A 13,143-nucleotide genomic window follows, 5' to 3' on the forward strand; every position below is an offset into this window, starting at 1 on the left:
TTAACTTAGTTGCCTCTCTAAGCATTTTATCTCCGAATACAGTCACATTCGAAGGTGCTGGGGGGTTAGGACTTCAACATATGAATTTGGAGAATGACACAATTCAGCCCATAACAATAGGAAACTCTGGCCTGGAGAGACTGTTGACACAAATATTTTCCGGGCAGGTGGGGGAAGGTTCTGGTTAAGTTTCAAGAATGTAAGATCCTTACAAACAGGGACCAGTGCCTGATTGTTCACTGTTAAATCCCCAATGCCCTGCACTGTGTGTGGCACAGAGGAGAAAATAAATGTTTGTTGAATGAATGAATGAATGTATGAATGAATGAGAAGCTTGCCTGTAAGAGGCCATTTTAACCCTACTGGTTTTTTGTTGATACCTTCTGGAATGTAACTCTTCACCCTGAGGCCATAGTTCCTACAAAACGTGTTTCAAATGTTTGTGGTGAGAGGGCTTCCCTGGCGGCGCACTGGTTAAGAACCCGCCTGCCAATGCAAAGGACACGGGTTTGAGCCCTGGTCTGGGAAGACCCCACAGGCCACAGAGCAACTAAGTCCATGCGCCACAACTACTGAGCCTGTGCTCTAGAGCCCGTGAGCCACAACTACTGAGCCCACATGCCACAACTATTGAAGCCTGCGCTCGTAGAGCCCATGATCCACACTGCAATGAGAAGCCCACGTACCGCCACGAAGAGTAGCCCCCACTCACGCACAGCAACAAAGACCCAAAGCAGCCAAAAATTAATTAATTAATTAATTTAAAAAAATATTTGTGGTGAGAAACTTCATTCACTGTACATCTAAAAAATAGGAAATAGAATGCATCACTCCAGCTGGAAATATTTAACTCCCTGATTAAAGCATCACTAATCCTGTTATAATTAACTCACCTTGTCCAAAAAGTGGGAAGGGTCTCCTGGAGTTAAGAAACGGATTGGTGTGCTTTTTCTCCTTTTATAAGTTTATGTAAGTAAAAGGAAAATAAAGTTATAGCAGCTTCATTTTCACATCAGCTACCTGGTCTCTGGATATCTGAGTTTGGGAGCTCTGCTCTAGTGCAATCTGGAAAGGATCATGGATCAGCAAGGGGTGTTTTGGCTACAAGTTACAGATAACCAAACTGACAGCAGACATAAGCAAAAAGGATATTTCTTAGCTTTTTAACTAAAATTTTGGAGGAAGGAGGCTTCTGGGTTTAATCAGTCAAGTATGTTATCAAGGACCTAGAATGTTTCTATTCCTCCACTTAATAGCTTTTGCCTTCCAGCTTGCTGCCTTATGGTTACAAAATGCCAAGCTCCAGGCATCACCTTTTCACACAAAAAGCAAAAAGCAGGGAGGTGGGGGTGATGAGAGAGTACTTTCCTCTCATGCCTCTCCTCTTTTATCCAGCAGCGAAAATATTTCCCAAAAGCCCTCAGCATACTCATTGGCCAGAACTGGCTCACTGCATACAGTAGCTGCAGGGGAGTCTGGGAAAGAAGGGAGCTGGCTTTTTTAGCTTTTATAGTATCACAGTAGTATGTAGGAAAGGGGCTGGAAGTGATTGTTAGATCAGCCAATCAACATTATTAATGACTGAGGTGCACTCATGCCCACCGAAAAAGTAATTTTTATAAGTTTTTTTAAATAAACTTATTTTATTTATTTATTTATTTTTGGCTGTATTGGGTCTTCATTGCTGCACACAGGCTTTCTCTAGTTGCCGTGAGTGGGGGCTACTCTTCATTGCGGTGTGCAGGCTTCTCATTGCAGTGGCTTCTCTTGTTGCAGAGCACAGGCTCTAGGCGTGCAGGTTTCAGTAGTTGTGGCGCATGGGCTTAGTTGATCCATGGCATGTGAGATCTTCCTGGACCAGGGCTCAAACCTGTGTCCCCGGCACTGGCAGGCAGCTTCTTAACCACTGCGCCACCAGGGAAGCCCACAAAAGTAATTGTTAAACATTAAAACAAAGAGAGAGAGATGAAGCTGTCCCTTCTCTCCTGCAGCTTCAGTGGGAGGGTTACTACCTCTTATCATAAGTCTTTCTAAAGAATCAGCTTCGAGGGGACTCCGTGGCCGTCCAGTGGTTAGGACTCTTTGCTTTCACTGCCCAGGACGTTGGTCGGGGAACCAATATCCCCGTAAGCCACATGGTGTGGCCAAAAGACAAAAATTAATATTATAAAATAAAAATCAGTTTCCATAAAGTGGCAGATTGAGAATAATCCCCAAACATCCATATTGTTTTCCTGTACAGCCAGGAGGCTTGAGTGAATTTTCCTGTTACCAGCCTCCTCTGTTCTCTGTTCAATTTAAGCCTGTCCTTGGAAAGAGAATTTGAACAAGAGTCTGGGAGATTCTCTTAGAAACTGTTGCAATTTCCAAAGAAAAATAACCTCCCAAAGAAGCCTACTTTTCTGATTGGCTGTCTTCCTTGATATTTGTTGCCATGGTGTTAACAAGATTAAATAGTCTATTTTTTAAAGAATAAATAACCATAGGTCTTCTCTATCAAATCAGGAAAAGACTATTTCTATCCTTCCACGAACATTATGAATTAAAGGCCCAAGTCTTTTCTAGACTTGCTTTTTAACAAAGAAATCGAAAGTCTCATCCCAACTAAATTAACAAAAGCGTTTATCACAACATCTACTCTCCTGCTAATGGCAAGTATTGATATCGGATCCAGCGCGCCATCTGGTGGTCGGTGAGAGAACAGCAGGACTGTATCTACCGCAAGTCGCCCGGTTTGCGATATGTACTGTTACGGCAGCCCTAACAAATAATGCAACAGGTTTGTTTCTGGTGGTCTTAGACTGATTGGGCCAGAACACCTGACTGCTTTGACCAACAAAATATGACAGAAGTGACATTATGCCCGTCCTGGACCCAGCCTTTAGAGGACAAGCAGCTTCCATTGTGACCTCTTGGAGCCCTGATCTGCCGTGTAAGAATTGCAACTACCCCAAGGGCATCCTGCAGTGAGAAGGCCCAGGAGAATCGAAGCTCCAGGCCTGTGAGTGAAGAAGCCATCTTGAAAATGTATCCTCCAGCCCCAGCTGCCTCAGGTGATGCCACGCAGAGCCGAGATGAACATCCAACCAAGGCCTTTCTGACTTCCTGACCCACAAAATTGTGAACTCCAGTTTCTAGGTACTTGATAAATGTCTGTTGGATCGTTCAATGTATAAACGCCCTCCTCCTTCTCCACAGCCACTTTCCTTTGGCTTCTAGTGTCTCTCACTGTTCTTCTACATCACAGCTACCCCTGGTCCTCCTGATGATTCCTTTTTTCTCACTTTCTTGAGCTTCCATCCTCCAGAGGCTTTGTGATCTAATCCCAGAAGCGACATACCTTTTTTTTTTTTTTTGCCATATTGTATTTGTTAGAAGCCAGCCACTATATCTGACCTACCCCCAAAGGGGTATAAATCTCAGAAGGATGTAAATGCCTGGTGGCGGGATCGTTGGAGACCATCTTAGAGGTTGCCTATCACAAGTACATGAGTTAAGGTGATTATAAATATGACCACGGCTCCATCTGGTGGGAAATGCTGGTAAACAACAGAATATGTGACAAACTGGGGAGTTTTAACAATTCGGACTCCATGAAATACAGAAAACACAGGACACCCAGTTAAACTTAAATCTCAGAAAAACATCGAATACCTTTTTTAGTGTAAGTATGTCCCATGCAATGATCCGTACATACTTATTGTAAAAAATAACTCATTGAACACCAAGGGAGGGGCATCCACGGAGCCTTTGGCTATCCAGCCCGGAACTCAGACACAGGGCTGGTGGGGTCGGCAGAATAATGCCCCCCAAAGATGTCCACATCTGAATCCCCGGAACCCGTGAAAATATTACTCTACATAACAAAAGGGAATGTTTTGCTGTGATTAATTTAAGGCTGTTGAGATCAGGGGACTTCCCTGGCGGTCCAGTGGTTAAGACTTCACACTTCCACTGCAGGGCATGGGATGGGTTCCATCCCTAGTGGGGGAACTGATTCCACACACCACACAGAGTGGCCAAAAAAAAAAAAAAAAGAGGCTATTGAGATCAAGAGTTATCTTGGATTCCTTGGGTAGGCCCACTATAAACACCATGGTCTTGATAGGAGTTGAATTGTATTCCCCAAAGAGATATATTGAAGTCCTTTCCCCTGGGACCTCAGAACGTTCCCCACAAAGATATACTGAAGTCCTCTCCCCTGGGACCTCAGAACGTTCCCCAAAAAGATATATTGAAGTCCTCTCCCCCAGGACCTCAGAATGTGACCTTATTTGGAAATAACGTTGTTGCAGATGTAATTAGTTAAATTAAAATGAGGTCTGGGCTTCCCTGGTGGCGCAGTGGTTAAGAATCCGCCTGCCAGTGCAGGGGACACGGGTGCAAGCCCTGGTCCGGGAAGATCCCACATGCTGCGGAGCAACTAAGCCCGTGCGCCACAACTACCGAGCCTGCGCTCTAGAGCCCGTACTCCACAACGAGAGAAGCCACCGCAATGAGAAGCCTGTGCACCGCAATGAAGAGTGGCCCCCGCTCTCCGCAACTAGAGAAAACCCGCGCGCAGCAACGGAGAAACAAAGCAGCCAAAAATAAATAAATAAAATAAATTTTTTTAAAAATGAGGTCAGACTGGAGTAGCATGGGTTCTTAATCCAATATAACTGGTGTCTTTATAAGAAGACAAGGTGAGGATGCGAGGGAAGGATGCCATGTAAAGATGGAAGCAGACAGTGCAGTGATGCAGCTGCAAGCTAAGGAATGCCCCGGCCACCCCCAGAAGCTGGAAGAGGCAAGGAAGGATTCCCTTACCGGTTTCAGAGGGAGCTTGGCCCTGCCAACACCTTGATTTCCTTTGTTGCTTTTTTAAAAATATATTTATTTATTTATTTGGCTGCATCGGGTCTTAGTTACGGCACACGGGATCTTCGTTGCAGCATGCGGGATCTTTCGTTTCCATGCACGGGCTTCTCTCTAGTTGTGGCGCCGGGGCTCCAGAGCACGCGGGCTCAGTAGTTACATCGCGCGGGCTTAGTTGCCCTGAGGCATGTGGGAACTTATTTTCCCGACCAGGGATCGATACTTCACCCCTGCATTGGAAGGTAGATTCTTAACCACTGGACCAAAACCATGAGATAATAAATTTCTGTTGTTACAAGTCACCCCATTTGTGGTACTTTGTTACAGTAGCTCTAGAAAACTAATACAGTAAGGAAAAGAGGGATGCCAGAGAGAGAGAGAGAGATGTGATGGTGGAGGTAGAGGTCAGAGAGGGAGAGAATGGAAGATGCTCTGCTGCTGGCTTTGCAGATGGAGAAGAGACTGTTACTGACCAGGGCTCTTGGCCTCCTTAATCAATAGAAATTGATCAGAGGCCAGACAAGAAATTCAGGCAAGGCTTTATTGGGGCCCCTGCTGCAGCAGAGGGGAGCGAGAACAAACAACAGGTTCCCTTGCTGGCTCGCTCCCTGGGGCCAGGGGGTTGGGGGGCGAGCTTGTTCCTTATATGGGGTGAGGGTAGGGGTGTGTCCAGGGGCCGGGCCGGAGGGGTGGCTTAGGTGTTTTGCCCACCCCTTAGGTGGTGGTGTGTGCAGGGGGCGGGCGCAGTACCCTGCTTTTGCTCCAGGCTCTTCAAAAGTGGCAGTTGGGTTTTTTGGTCTCTTTGTATCTTTGGTCCAGAATTTGCCCCAAGTGCACATGCACGCAGTTATTTTTAGTCCCATACAGTTTCTTTGTATTTTGTTGCTGGAGGAGGGATGTGTCCAGGTGCAAGCATGGCAGCACTGCAGCAAAGGGTCCCAGGTCCCAGCCTGTCTCAAGGCCACGAGCCAAGGAAGGCAGGTGGCTTCTAGACGCTGGAAAAAGGTTAGGAAATGCATTCTCTCCAGAGCTTCCAGAAGGAGCACAGCCCTGCTGACACCTTATTTTAGTCATATATAACCCACATCAATCACCTCTGCTCCAGAACTGTAAGAAAATTCGTACGTGTTATTTTAAGCCACTCAATGTGTGGTGATTTGTTGCAGCGGCAACAGGAAACTGATATGGCTGGGCTGAGGACAAAGATGCAGGCAGGCAGACAGGAAATGTCATTAGAGAGAGAAGCATAGAGACGAATAAGATCAGGGTGAAAGGGTGAAGATGCCTAGAGGGCCTGAGCACGGGGTGGGGGGAGGGGTCAGCCAGGTACCATGCATAGACCTGGGAAGGGGAGGCCCTGAGGGAGGCTGGTAAGAAGCCATCAGAGAGATGATCGGAGTGCAAAGGACAGAAGCCCAGGGCTGACGCCTGTCATTCATGTAGGGTGGGGGGTGGGGGTGGGGGTGGGGCGTGGAGCTCCCACTTCTCAGGGATGGTCCCCACGTCATCTCCGTGCTGATGTCTTCCCCATACGGCTCTCGCACCCAGCCCGGCTGCCGGAGCACCAGGTCCCATTGGGCCTCGGCTGCAATTACATGCAAACCATGGGTGACGAGTCCCAAAGGTACAAATGGGAACCTTGAATGGAGAGACTGGAGACACAGTGTTTCCCGGTGAGATGCAGTTAATGCGCCAGTTCCACTGGAAAAATGGAAAATCCGAAAGAGCACAAACTTGTCTGTTTTGTCCACCTCTGGATTCCTAGGACCTAGAACAGCAGCTCTTGACGGGGGCGGGGGGGGGGGGGCAAGAGACATCTGGCAGTGAAACCTTTTTGTCTGTCACAACTGGAGTCAGAAGTGGAGGTGGGGCAGGGATGCTAAATGCCCTACAGTGAACAAGAGAGCCTCCTGAACACACACACGTACACACACCCCCCTAAGAATGATCCTGACCATGGCAGACAGAATAATGACCTCCCAAAGCTCTGTGTGTCCTAACCCCCAGAACCGAGGAACATGTTAGAATACATGGCCAAGAAGAATTAGGGTGGCAGATGAAATTAAGGCTGCTAAATCAACCTAAATTAAGGAGACTGGGAATTCCCTGGCCGTCCAGTAGTTAGGACTCCCAGTTCTCGCTGCCAAGGGCCTAGGTTTGAGCCTTGTTTGGGGAACAAAGATCCCCACAAGCCACGCGGTGCGGCCTAGATAAATAAATAAATAAATCCAACCGCATAGGAATTAAAAATAAAACAAAATGGGGAGATTATCCTGGATTATCTTGGTGGACCCAAGGTAATCATAAGAATCCTTAAAAGTGGAAGAGGAAACAAGAAGAGAGAACCAGAGAGACGGCAGCATGAGAAGGACCTGGCCTGATGTTCCTGGCTTTGAGGATAGAAGAAGGGGCCACAAGCCAAGGAAAGCACGTGGTTTCTAGAAACCGGAAAAGGCAAGGAAAGAGATAACAGATTCTCTACTAAAGCCCCACCACCACAAAAGGAATACAGCCCTGCTGACACCTTGATTTTAGCTCATTAAGACCCATTTTGGACGTCTGACCTTTAGAACCGTCAAAGAATAAATGTGTGTTGTTTCAAGCCAGTAAATTTGCGATCATCTGTCGCAGAAGCCATAGGAAACCAATACAGGCCCCAAACGTCAATAGATGTGGTTTCAAGAGAATCTAGCCTTGAACAGCACCTGGCATGCAGTAGCTGCTCAAAAGATATTTCTCGAAGGAATGAATGATTGAAAGTTGGATCTAGGGACTTCCCTGGTGGTCCAGTGGGGGGGACTCTGAGCTCCCAATGCAGGGGGCCCGGGTTTGATTCCTGGTCAGGGAACTAGATCCCGCACGCATGTGGTCACTAAGGGTTCGCATGCTGCAACTAAGAAGCCCTCATGCTGCAACTCAGGCCCAGCGCGGCCAAAATAAATAAATAAATAAATATTTTTAAAAAGAAGGTTGGATCTATACAAATGATTTCCGTTTTGTGACAGAAGAGTGTTTCCTGACTGGTTTCTTAGCCAACAGATTGCTAATGAGAGGTGCCTTTCCACATCATCACCTGTGTTCATTCATTCTGGAATTTCTTTTTCTTTTTTTAAATTTTGGCCACGCAGCATGGCTTGCGGGATCTTTCTTCCCGGACTAGGGACTGAACCTGGGCCCACAGCAGTGAAAGAGTGGAGTCCTAACCACTGGACCACCAGGGAAATCTCTGGAATTTCATCTTTAACCCTGAGGCTGAGATGACCACAAACTTGGCTTACACGTTTGCTACTAGGAGGTGAGTTTAATTATTGTGTGTGCGCGAAATAGAACTTATCCCTCAAGTTTGAGATTTAACCCTTCATGACACCGTCACTAATCCAATTATAATTAAATCACCTCGAGCAGAAGGGCCAGAGGAACTCCTGGAGTTTTGAAAAGAATCTGTGTGCTTTGCCTCCTATCATAAGTTTATGTGAGTAAATATAAAATTAAGTTCGAACAGTTTCAGGGTTTCTGTAAGCTTGATAGGTATATAGTTCACATGCCAGAAAAATCCACCCTTTTAAAGTGTACTAGTCAGTGGTTTGGGGTATATTCCCTGAGCTCTGCAGCCGTTAGCACCATCAATTTTAGAACGTTGTCATCACCTGACAACAGAAATCCTGAAGTGTTCAAACAAAAACTTGTACATCAATGTTCTCAGCAGGATTATTCATGACAGCCAAAAGGTAGTGACAGCCCAAATGGCTATCAACAGATAAATGAATAAACAAAGTACAGTGTATCTGTACAATGGAATAGTATTCAGTCATAAAGAAGGAATGAAGGACTGATACACACTACTTCTTTTCCCCCCACCCCCACCATCCCCTTCTGGCTCTTGCTCTCCTGGCCCTTTGGACACCCTTGTAATAAATCCCCTGCGTTAAATTTCCTCTGCTTGAAACACCTGGAGTAGCTTCTGTTGAGAAGACACAACTCTACAGAGCTCAATTTCTGTGAGTGTATCTCTATTCCAGGCAGAGCACAGCTGGAAAGGGAGCAAGATGAAGGGTGGTTATTATGACAGTGCCTCAACTAAAGACGAATTCTAGGAAAATAGAACTTTTTTTTCAACCTCTACCCGCTCAGGCTGATCCGGGACAAACACCCTTGTTCAGGGGTGTGTAGGGGATGGGGTTGGAGGAGAGGTGTGTGTTACTCTGTGGGCCCCTGAGCCTAGGGGCGGAAGAAGGGAACTCAATGTCTTAGTTTGCTCACGCTTTGATAACAAATACCCTCAATTGGGTGGCTTTAACAACAGACATATATTTTCTCACAGTTCTGGAGGCTGAGAAGTCCAAGATCAAGATGCTGCTTTTTGCCTGTGGTGTCAACCAAGGAGATTCAGAATCAGCTCCTTAAAATGCAAGTTCTCAACTAGTAGCCAATGCAGTTTGAAAAAGTGATTTTAAATTTTTAATAAAAATAATGTTTGAAATGTAAAAAAGAGGACTTCCCTGGTGGCGCAGTGGTTGACAGTCCGCCTGCCGATGCAGGGGACGCGGGTTCGTGCCCCGGTCCGGGAGGATCCCGCGTGCCGTGGAGCGGCTGGGTGCGTGAGCCATGGCCGCTGAGCCTGCACGTCCAGAGCCTGTGCTCCACAACGGGAGAGGCCACAGCAGTGAGACGCCCGCGTACGCAAAAAAATAAAATTAAATTAAAAAATAAATAAAAAAGAGGGACTTCTCTGGCGGTCCAGTGGTTAAGACTCTGCGCTTTCAATGCAGGGGACGCGGGTTCGATCCCTGGTCAAGGAACTATGATCACAACATGCCACGCGGCCAAAAAAAAAAAAAAAAAAGTAAAAAGTAAAAGAGGTGAAGATGTTCTCTCTTCCCTGCAGCTACATGCATAATAAAGCCCATCTAAAGAATCTGCCCCATAAGGAAACAAACTGAGAACACCCATCTGGTTTTCCTGTGCAAGCTGGAGGCTTGAGTTCCTGTCACCAACCTGTTCTGTTCATTTAAGACTGTCCTTGAAGGATAATTTGAACAAAAGAGTCTTTGAGAGTCTCCTTGAAATTGTTGCCGTATCTTGAGAAAAATAACCTCCGAGAGAAATCTGCAATTCTGATTGGTTTTCTTCCTTGATCATTTGTTGCCATAGTGATAACATCATCTCTATTGTTAAAAGGAATAAATGTCGGTTTTCTCTCTCTCTCTCTCAATCCGAAGAGGATCGTTGGCACTTTTCTCCCACAAACATAATGGAAATAAAAGCCTGTGACTCTGCTAGATTTCTTACTTTTAAGGAAGACATTGAGAATCCTGACTCATTTAAGTGAACCAAAGCGCTCAGCCACTATGTGCACAAATGGCGGTAGCAATGGTCACCGCGATGGCGGTGAGTTGCAATCCTAACTTCACCAGAGCGCCCGCTGGTGGGAAATGAGAGAACAACAGGTCTGGCCCTGCTAGGAGACCCCCCCCACCTCCCCTCCATTCCTCTTTGGAGCGCTCACCACCACCAGCCACCTGGTCAGGCTCGCGATGGAGGACAGAGAGAGGACAGAGATCCTTGCAGATTCTGCAGAGGATGGAGGAATAGCCTCTCCCTCTCTCAGCACACGCTATGGACACCTACTGTGTGCCAGGCATTGTGTCATGCCTTGCACACTATCCAACATCATTGCAACCCCTTAAGGAGGAAATATGACCCTCCCGCTTTCTGCAGATGAGGACTCCAAAAACAGAGGGGTTAAGTCTCTTGACCAAGGTCACACACCCAGAAACTGGAGGAGCCATGAGTTATTTAAAACCAGGTCTCTCTGACTCTAGGCAGAGAAATTCAGCACAGAGGAAGTGTGATGGGATCCAGAAGGCTCCCAATCTACCTTCAAGAGAGCTTATCCAGTAAGGGGCTTTCAACATCCAACCATATAACTGTCCTGGTAAATCATGGCTAACAGTTACTGAGCACTTATTATGTGCTATGTTCTTGGCTAAGCACTCAAGATACATAATCTCACTAAATCCTCCTGATAGATTTAGGGAGAAAAATTATTGTGCCTATTTCATAGAAGAAGAGACTGAGGTTCAGAGAGGCCCATTAAATTGCCCAAGGTTACACAACTGGGAAGTATTGGAATCAGGATTATGAATGCATGTCTGCCTGGCTCCAAGGGTTCTGCTCTTCTGGACTACACTATTTAGGAAGAGAGACAGGATTTGGATTTGAGTGTGGCCCTGACTCAGTGCAAAAAGTGCTTTCTGGACCTAGGCACCAACTGTGACATTTTCTGATTATAGTCCTTCTGTATCCAGGGGTTCCCCATCCACGGAGTCAACTAACCTCGGATCACAAATATTTGAAAAAAATTCCAGAAAGTTCCAAAAAGCAAAACTTGAATTTGTTATGCTCCAGCAACTATTTACATAGCAAATACACTGTATTAGGTATTATGAGTAATCTAGAGATGGTTTAAAGTACACACGAGGATGTGTGTACGTTATATGCACATACTATGCCATGTTATGTAAGGGACTGGAGCATCTCAGGATTTTGGTACCCATGGCAGTGTGTGTGTGTGTTGGGGGGGGGTTTCCTGGAACCAATCCCCTGTGGAGACAGAGAGACAACTGGTAGTGGCTTAGTTTTTTTGTCTCGGTTATCTATTGCTGTATAACAAATCACCCCCAAAACCTGGTGGCTTAAAACAACAATTATTTATTCTGCTCACAAACCTGCAATTTGGAGAAGGCAGTGACAGTACTCTGCTCCACATGGTATCACCTGGAGAGCATCAGAATCTGCTTTCAAAATGGCACACTCATGTGAGCTGTCTTCTGGGAGCTCAGCTGGAACTGAGGGCTTGAGGCCTCATTTCCTCTCCACATGGTTTCTTCCTCTGGCTGCTTGAGCTTCCTTACAGTATGGCAGCTGGCTTTCAAGAGCAAGCGTCCCAAGAGAACAACTCAGAAGTGCATAGCATTTTTACAAGCTAGCTTTGGAGTTACGTAACATCACTTCCACTTTATTGGTCAAGGCCCACTCGGATTCCAGGGAAGGAGACACAGACTCCACTCTTGATGCAGGAATGGCAAGGTTCTAGAAGAGCATGTGGGATGTGAGACATTTTTGTGGCCATCTCCGGAAAATAAAATCTGCCACACTCCTGAAGGCAGCATAAGGTAGAGGGAAATCTCCCACTTGATCTCACTTTGCCCACTCTCTGGGAGGAGGGGGTGTTTTACTGAGGGAAGATGGGAGGCTGAAGACCCTGCCTTGGTCTTGGAGCCCTAAGAATCCAAGACTTGTTTTGAGGACAAAAGGTGTCGTTTGGGGAGAAGGTATCTCTTTGCGGGGATATTTAAGGATCCATGGGCTGGACCTGCCTGTTATTGAATGGCTTACCAAAGACCTCCAGATAACTCAGTGGGTAATTCTGGAAACACCAAGGTCAAGATCCCAGTCTTTGCGGCCAGGCAGGCCAGTGTCCAAACCCCAGCTTTGCCGCTATCTGTGTATCTCTGGTCCATTGCCACCTCACTTTCCTAACTTCCTAATCAAAAGAATATCCAGTGGGGGGTCCAAGGAAGATTGAGGTACAAGGTGTATGGATCAGAGCAGGATCTGGAGCAAGAAGCAGTATTGGTGTTGCTGGCGGGTGTTTCAGGCCCACCGCGGCTAACATCTATTTCCATCGGTGCCGCAGCTGCTCCCTGCCCCTGTAGGGGCACAAGCTGCTACAACTGGGTCATCCAGGTTCACAGTACCTGTCCCCATCAGAACTGCACACAAGCTGGGATGTACGCCATATAAATGGAATAAACTACATCAGTTTAACCCACAACGACAGATGCCCCAAGGTGAAACATGCAGTGAGCTTCCAGAGAACAAAATCATCCCCTCCAGAAATTTAACGTCTGTGACACTTTTGCCAGGGAAGAAAAGAGGGTGGCAGAAATCTGTGCAAATGGTCCCATGCACTGCCGTTTAATGGTCGCAGACATGAATGAGGACCCCTGGGAGCATTTTTGCTGAATATGGTCCTTGCCATTTCTGTACTGGGAGAGGGTTAATGAAGGGATTGAGATTAGGCTGTCCTACACTTCTGGGGTGAAAAAGATATGATGACAGAATAATATATAAAGACAGAAAAGCACTAATTATAGCCCTGCTTTTGAAGAGTTCTGTACATCATTTGGGGACCTCATCGTTTAGACTGGATGGTTCTTTTTTTTTTTTTTGGCTGCATTGGGTCTTCGCTGCTGCGCGCAGGTTTTCTCTAGTTGTGGCGAG

The sequence above is a fragment of the Orcinus orca genome, chromosome 20 (assembly GCF_937001465.1).
Source record: "Orcinus orca chromosome 20, mOrcOrc1.1, whole genome shotgun sequence".
NCBI lineage: Eukaryota > Metazoa > Chordata > Mammalia > Artiodactyla > Delphinidae > Orcinus > Orcinus orca.